Consider the following 8,146-nt stretch of genomic DNA (forward strand, 5'->3'; position numbering starts at 1 on the left):
CAGAGCGTCTCTGAAATGGCAAGGCTTGTGGGGTGCTGAGGAGGGACAAACCACAAACCAGTGACAGGCTGTTGAGCGCCCAAGGTTGATCGATGCATGAGGAGAGCGAAGGCTATCCCATCCGGTCCGGACCGAGAGGAGGTGTGCTGTGGCACAAGTCGCAGAAATTTTTATTTAAGGTTGCAGGAGGAATGTGTCACAACACGTGTCCGTGCCCAGGGGCTCATTTTCTCATAATCCGCCTATGCTTCAGGGGTCATGCAGAGTTCATGCCTCAGCAGGTCGGCGCTGTTTTGGCAGCACACGGAGGACCAACAAACAGCATATTAGGCAGGTGGTCATAATGTTTTGGCTCATCAGTATGTGCACAGAAACCCACAAACTACACAAAAGGCCCATTCCCGCCAGCACGTGTAGTTGTTGATACCATTGGAAAACAGTTTATAAAAGCCACACTGGAAATGGAAATTAAATGTTCATTGCAACATTATTGTAAATATGAACATATTTTTTACAATGAATAATTTTCTTTTCATGATCGTAATGAATTAAATCAAATCAGAAGACATTGGGAGAGTGGTTAGACATGGACAATGCACTCTTATTGGGAACATTATGTTTTGGCTTACCATAAAGAAACAGTTATCCATCATGAGTTTAATTCAATCCAAACTTTGCTTTCAAAAACTGTGACTCAGGGCAATGTTTTGTTTAACTTCCGCTGCAGTACAGCGGAAATTTTACTGTTTCATTTCTTACTAAAGTACATTGGATGACTCTGTCTATAAACCTCGTTGGAATTTTCCATTACGACCGAAACGCCTGACTAGTAAATCAATATTGCCATCCCGGCCCAATGCCGTCTGATACCTCAATCTACTGGCAGGTTTCCATATCAGAAACTATCTACACCAGTGCAAAACAGAAATGTGGGAAACGGCAGAGAGCAGAGATTCAATAACAAATACAAGGTATTGTCTCTGAGTGAACTTGGATCAGCAGGATCCTGTCAGAAATGGGGGAGTAACAAACACACATAACACCAGATGTCTGATGGCACCCCGGTCAGCCAGATACTATAATTAGTCAGGCACAGTTGAGTCAGAGCCAGGGAAATAACACAACTACGGGAGGTAAAGTCCAAACTGATCACACACGCCGCTGCTGGGAACCGCTCGGTTCACTACGGATGGCCCTGGAGGGAACACCGAAGACGTGGAAATACCACCAGGCTTCCGTAGGCCGGTCCCCCAGAGTAACAACAAGGACACGACGTGCCATAGATGTGAAGCAGAACTCTTTTTATAGAATTGTGTCTACTTTGTCATTAAAAATTTGTAGATTTTGGGGCGTCCGAGTAGCGTAGCGGTCTATTCCATTGCCTACCGACACTGAAATCGCCAGTTTGAATCCCCATGTTACCTCCGGCTTGATCGGTCATCCCTACAGACACAATTGGCTGTGTCTGCGGGTGGGAAGCCGGATGTGGGTATGTGTCCTTGTCACTGCACTAGCCCCTCCTCTGGTCGGTCGGGGTGTCTGTTCGGGTGGGAGGGGCAACTGGGGGAAATAGTGTGAGCCTACCATGCGCTTCGTCCCCCGGGCGAAACTTCTCACTGTCATGTGAAAAGAAGCGGCTGGCGACTCCACATGTATCAGAAGAAGCATGTGGTAGTCTGCAGCCCTCCCCGGATCGGCAGATGGGGTGTAGCAGGAACTGGGATGGCTCGGAAGAGTGGGGTAATTGGCCAAAAATTCAATTGGGTAGGAAAGGGGGGGAGAAATTGTAGATTTTGAGGACTTTTCGGTGCATTAACTACCTGTTGTCGCATACATGCACACACACAATACACACACACACACACACGCATGCACGCATGCATGCATACACATACAGTCAGCTGAGACTGGTGAAGTCACTTAGGTAAGTGATGAAATGTTCTCCCACTAAACCTTGGGTCCAGATAGACTAATTAAACTTTTCTGGGATGCACGCATGCACGCACACACAAACATACACACACACACACACACACACACACACACACACACACACACACACACACACACACACACTCACACACTTAGTTGTGAACAGAACAACAGAGGACCCTTGTCCAAAGCTTGTCTTTATAAGCAGACCTAGTATTCAATGCATATTTTTAATTGAGTAAATTACATTACATATAATTTACATGATATCCTGATTGGATACTTAACACTAACATTTTAAAGTAGATAGATGCTTTTGTATCGATTCAACAGAGCTAAAGTTATCTAGTCGGAATAATGTTTTTAGCTCACCAAAAACCCAGAAAAGCAAGCTGGCAAATCAGAAACACTTAATTCACGTTTGCGGCACCCTCACCCAGTACCGTCTAGTGTCTTTGTCCACGTCTGCATATAAATGTGTGCGTTCGTTTGATGGCTGGGAGAGCTGGCACTGGATCAGCTGGGGGAGCTTGGTTTGCTGTGCCTGTGGGCCCAGGGACCACGGGCCTGCCTGGAGCTGTGCCCGAATAGGTAACACCGAGGGCGATCTGACAGGACACGGAAGCGGGGCAGGCTAAGCTAACTGCTAGCCCATGCAGACTTGCAATTCATGTAACACCGAGGGCGATCTGGCAGTGGCCTCGCCTGGCGCTGACTGTGTTTTTAGTGTTGCCGTGTGGAGTGCGGGGAGGTGTGTCGAAGGTGTCTGGCTGGGAGAGCTAGCATTGGATCGGCTGAGGGAGCCTGGTCTGCGGCATCCTGTGGGCCCAAGGACCACAGCCCTGACCGAACCTGCGCCCGAAGAGGAAACACCCAGGGTGGTCTGACAGGACGCAGAAGCGGGACAGGCTAAGCTAACAGCTAGCCCACGCAGACCGGCAGTACCAACAGTCATCCTGGCGGGTGTTCATTCCCCTGGACAGTGATTTTTTTTTTTTTTTTTAGTATGTGTTAGTTTTGATATATGTGTTCTTGTAGTTTTAGGATATGTTTTTTTGTCTTTGTGTTGCACTGCAGAGGGAAACAATGTTTCATTTCATTTCACGTACGCAAGTGCATGAAATGAAATGACAAAGTGTTTCTGATTCTGATTTTTAAAAACTTATATCGTAATATGAATTTGTTTGAGCATGTTAAAGTTGATGGAGCACATATTCCATGCATCTGTGTTGATGGTGTTTCTGTGAATCCTACCTGTATGGACAAAACCCAGTGGTGGGGGTGCAGAAAATCTATATTTTGCCTATTTTCTTACAAACGTGGATTATGATCTTGATAAAAAAAATGCAAAAATCTTTGACGCATTAAAAGAGAGCATATTTTTCGATGCGCTCTTAATATTTTTGGAGGGGTCACAACCCTTTCCCCTGAATCTACACAGCCGGAACAGCTAAACGTGAGACTAAATGCTGCTTTGAGAGTGAATTAGGCGATGTTTATGAGGTGCTTTGCATCTAACAAAATGTCCCGGTTTAACACATCTCCTAATAGGATGCCCCTATCTAAACAGCAGAGCCACCCTTGATGGGTCACATTTTCCTGCACCAAGCCTTCATGTGCTGCAAAACAGATCATCTTAGACTCAGTACAGTCTGTCCAGAGGCTGTCAGTGCTCTCAGTACAGTCAGCATAACATCAACAATTATTTCTATTACAGTCTCGGGTTTTGCATATCTGGATCTGTTTTCTTGTAGGGAGATGTAGCCATATATCAGACTGTATCTCCTACAGCTGCTGTTGCTGTGTGGAGGTCATGTGGAGGCAAGTCAGATGGCAGCTAAACAAAGAGCACTTTTGGCGAGCTTACATTTTAGAATTACTTATTTGTACGTAGATAGGAAGGTGCACAAACACCACCCTGGAATAAAAAGAGTAAAGTCTCAAAGTATTATGGGGGGGGGGGGGGTTGGGAGAAAGAAACAGAAAAGGTTTAAGACAATTAGAATGAGTAACTGAATAATGGACTGTGTGTGTGTGTGTGTGTGTGTGTGTGTATGTGTGTGTGTATATATATATATATATATATATATATATATATATATATATATATATATATATAAAATCCAGTGATGATTGCTTATGGCATGAAACAGGGTTGTACTGTCTCATAAAGAATTTATTTACTTGACTCACTGGATTATTTTGCTCATTTGTTGAGCAGTTTCTCTACTGTTGAGTGTTTCTTTTAACAAAGTTATATATATATATATATATAGTGCATTTCTAACACACATTCATACACTGATGATGGAGGCTGCCATGCAAGGCGCCAACCTGCTCATCAGGAGCAGTTAGGGGTTCAGTGTCTTGCTCAAGGGCACTTCGATACGCTGTCTGGAGGAGCCGAGGATCGAGCCAGAAACCTTTCGAACCACCCGCCCCATCTTCTGAACCATGCCACCCCGTTAAGTGAGTTAATGCGAAGACCCGATGTGTTAGACAAGTTACCCACCTTGTTTTTATATACACATTTTTATAGTTATTAGTTATTCAGATTTCTTCACAATTCAATATCACTATAAAATTATTTTACAATTTGGTATTTTTTCTTTCTTTTCAAAATGTTTTTATTGAATTGTTATCAAAAATGAACAGGTTTGGGCACATACACTCCACAATGCTACGCATCAATGTACAGAACAAACAAAACCAAACAAAACCCTGTGGCAGTGAAAGTGGTAAGTTATACAGTGGTGCTTCGAAGTTTGTGAACCCTTTAGAATTTTCTATATTTCTACATAAATATGACCAAAAACATCATCAGATTTTCACACAAGTCCTAAAAGTTGATAAAGAGAACCCAATTAAACATCCATTACTATCCAAACCGCTTATCCTGCTGTCAGGGTTGCGGGATGTTGGAGCCTATCCCAGCAGTCATTGGGGGGCAGGAAGGGAGACACCCTGGACAGGCCACCAGGCCATCACAGGGCTGCCAATTAAACAAATGAGACAAAAACATTATACTTGGTCATTTATTTATTGAGGAAAATGATCTAATATTACATATCTTGATCAGTCCTGAACATCGGCTTGGAGGAATTTTAGCCCATTCCTCCATACAGAACAGCTTCAACTCTGGGATGTTGGTGGGTTTCCTCACATGAACTGCTCACTTCATGTCCTTCCACAACATTTCCATTGGATTAAGGTCAGGACTTTAACTTGGCCATTCCAAAACATTAACTTTATTCTTCTTTAACCATTCTTTGGTAGAACGACTTGTGTGCTTAGGGTCGTTGTCTTGCTGCATGACCCACGTTCTCTTGAGATTCAGTTCACGGACGGATGTCCTGACATTTTCCTTAAGAATTCGCTGGTATAATTCAGAATTCATTGTTCCATCAATGATGGCAAGCCATCCTGGCCCAGATGCAGCAAAACAGGCCCAAACCATGATACTACCACCACGTTTCACAGATGAGATACAGTTCTTATGCTGGAATGCAGTATTTTCCTTTCTCCAAAAATAATGCTTCTCATTTAAACCAAAAAGTTCTATTTTGGTCTCATCCGTCCACAAAACATTTTTCCAATAGCCTTCTAGCTTGTCCGCATAATCTTTAGCAAACTGCAGATGGGCAGCAATGTTCTTTTTGGAGAGCAGTGGCTTTCTCCTTGCAACCCTGCCATGCACACCATTGTTGTTCGGTGTTCTCCTGATGGTGGACTTATGAACATTAACATTACCCAATGTGAGAGAGGCCTTTAGTTGCTTAGAAGTTCCCCTGGGTTCCTTTGTGACCTGGCCGACTACTACACGCCTTGCTCTTGGAGTGTCTTTGATGGTTGACCACTCCTGGGGAGGGTAACAATGGTCTTGAATTTCCTCCATTTGTGCACAATCTGTCTGACTGTGGATTGGTGGAGTCCAAACTCTTTAGAGATGGTTTTGTAACCTTTTCCAGCCTGATGAGCATCAACAATGCTTTTTCTGAGGTCCTCAGAAATCTCCTTTGTTCTTGCCATGATACACTTCCACAAATACGTGTTGTGAAGATCAGACTTGATCCCTGTTCTTTAAATAAAACAGGGCACCCACTCACACCTGATTGTCATCCATTGATTGAAAACACTTGGCTCTAATTTCACCTTCACATTAACTGCAAATCCTAGAGGTTCACATACTTTTGCCACTCACAGATATGTAATATTGGATCATTTTCCTCAACAAATAAATAACCAAGTATAATATTTTTGTCTCATTTGTTTAACTGGGTTCTCTTTATCTACTTTTAGGACTTGTGTGAAAATCTGATGATGTTTTAGGCCATATTTATGCAGAAATACAGAAAATTCTAAAGGGTTCACAAACTTTCAAGCACCACTGTATAGTGAAACAGCCCTTCCCTCCCAACAGTTTGACATTTTTTATTGTAAAATCATGGTTGAGAAAATGTCTTATCCAATAAACCCCTTTTTCATTTCCTTGTACCTGTCTTGAACAAGGGCTGTTATTATATGTGCCGATGTCGCTAAACAACCACCACACATACTATAAGCAAGCATACCATGGGAATAAACCTGCCGGCTCATCCTCTCCATCCATCTACCGGTCTATTCATCCATTCACACATTCATGACTGAGATTAAGTGCACAGACCGCCTCATCTAAACCCCTCATTCTCTCCTCTGTCCAATCTCCTTCGTGTATCAGCTCTACATTTGCCATGTGAGCCTTGTCGAGAGGATTAGATTTTTCTGAATGATAGTTCACTCCTGCTAGACTAATCTCATTTACAAAGATGTCATTTAATCCAACCAAAGCCCACTCCCAGCTGTTGAAATAAAAGTCTGGCTCGCTGGGAGTTCAAAGGCCTTGGTGATGAGTGTGTAAAAGAAACCATACTACTACAAGTACTACTATCACAACTATTGTCATTACAACTATTACTACTACAAGTGCTAAAACCACTACTGCTAGTGCTAGGGCTACCACCACCACTACTACTACTACTACTACCACTGCTAATACAATTACTACCATACCTACTTTTGCTACTATAACTTCATCTACTACCACCACAACTACCACTACAACTATTACTACTACTGCTACTACCACCACTATTGCAATTCATCATCATTGGCGGTCACTCTAAGCGAGTATGGGTCTGGAGGACGCCTATGCATAACTTTGCTTAACGTGGGGAGACTAGTGCACAGACAGCCACCACATGGTCCTTGACAGTGGCATGGAGTCCAAGACGACTGGGGGCTCATTTCTGCTGCAGCCTTCATCCGCCTCCCCAGCCACTGTGGTGCTTCCTTAAAGTCAGCAATCATCCTCCGTCTGTTCCATGTTGAGGTCTTGCAATTACTACATCCCTATTACTGCTATAACTTCATCTACTACTACTACTACTACTACTACTAGTAACTACTACTGCAACAACTATTACGACTACTAGTAGTAGTTAATACTGCTGCTACTACTACTGCTACTACTAACTACTGCCGCCCACTGTCATACTGCTACTACTGTGCCAATGTTAATTCCATTGACAAAATTTACAACAAAAAATGCTCATTAACAACTTTTTTTTCCACGGAAAAAAAAGGGACAACTACATGAAAACTAAACTCATCAATGTCATTAAATTTCCTCGTAGTCTCTGTTCTTATAAATGCTCATTTTGATCCCATGTGATATTTCGTCAAGTCATGGACTAACACTTTTTGTTGTAGTTTTCATCATGGAAATGTTTTTTTTTCCGGATCATTTTTTGTCTAAATGGCGTGTTTACGTATTGCATAAACACAACAGGACTGGGAAGAGAGGTCACGTCACAAAGTAAATCTACATATCCAAAGAAAATATGTACAGATGAAATTGTACAGGGTAAAATCAAACATGTCACACAATAAAACTAATCAGGATAAAATGTTTGGCGTGAGAAAGAAGGAGAAGAATTGGAAGAGGCTATGCGAAATAGGTTTGTTTTAGCGCTTCTTGACAGGGTTGCCAACTCTCATGCTTTCAGGAGGTCTCACGCTCTCGCAACACCAAGGCAAATCTCATGCCAAAACACCGCGACAGGGACAGAGATGAGCAGGCGAATGTAGTTTCCATGGAGATGCATCTTAAATTACTCTCTGATTGGCGCGCGACGTTTGAACAAATGCTCTATAAACAGCCAGCTAGCTTATAGCT

This window comes from Lampris incognitus, chromosome 18 (assembly GCF_029633865.1).
Source record: "Lampris incognitus isolate fLamInc1 chromosome 18, fLamInc1.hap2, whole genome shotgun sequence".
Lineage (NCBI taxonomy): Eukaryota > Metazoa > Chordata > Actinopteri > Lampriformes > Lampridae > Lampris > Lampris incognitus.